The following is an 839-nucleotide window of genomic DNA, read 5'->3' on the forward strand; positions in this document are numbered from 1 at the left end:
CCCCCGCGCCCGCCGTCGAGCACAGCGAGAGCGGGAAGGGACGCCGGCGGCCGACGCGGTGAGGCACGCACCTCGAACCCGCCGACGCGGCCGCGGCTCCTCGCTCGCTCGCTCGCGGTGACGGTGGGGAGAAGAAGGAGAACGACACCTCGCAGGCAACGGGAAGCGAGCTGGAAAGGAGACCGCCCAGCCTGAACACCGGACACCGCCCGCGGCCCGTCCGAGGACGAGGAGCGCAGACGAGCCCGGCCCGCCGGGGGCCCTCTCCGACGCGACCCGAAAGGCCTCATCGATCGGTCGGGGAAGGGGGGAAGAGAGGAAAAGACGAGAGAGAAAACAAGTAGCAAAAGTAAAGGGGGCTCCCACGGCAGCCCAAAACGGTGGGGTGCTTCCCTGAGACACGCACACACACCACGGCAGCCCGAGCCCACCCCGTGGGGACTGCTTTTTAGTCGGGGCCGGGTGCCGAAGAAGGCCGAGGGAGAGCTCCCGCGAGCCCGACTCCTTTCTTTCCCTCCGGCCAGCCACCGTCCTCTTTCGCTTTCCCCGCTTGGCGGGCTCCAGCTTTAACGCCGGTTAAAAAGAACGGCGAGAGAGGGTAAACGGAAAGGTAAAAGGAATGGAGACGAAGAAGGGAGAGGGAGACAGAAAATGAGGTGCCGCCACCTCGGCCAAGCCACCGGGGCCCCTAAGGCAAGCGCGGCAAAGCGGCGAGCCGGACCCGGGCTTGCTTAAATTTCTGCGCCGGGACGTGCGCACGTAACCCGGCGGGGCTCGCCGCCGCCGCCACCCTGCCCATCATCGGAGCCCTCTTCCGCAAATCTCACCGAGAACCGGGC

The sequence above is a fragment of the Melopsittacus undulatus genome, chromosome 24 (genome assembly GCF_012275295.1).
Source record: "Melopsittacus undulatus isolate bMelUnd1 chromosome 24, bMelUnd1.mat.Z, whole genome shotgun sequence".
NCBI classification, from domain to species: Eukaryota; Metazoa; Chordata; class Aves; order Psittaciformes; family Psittaculidae; genus Melopsittacus; species Melopsittacus undulatus.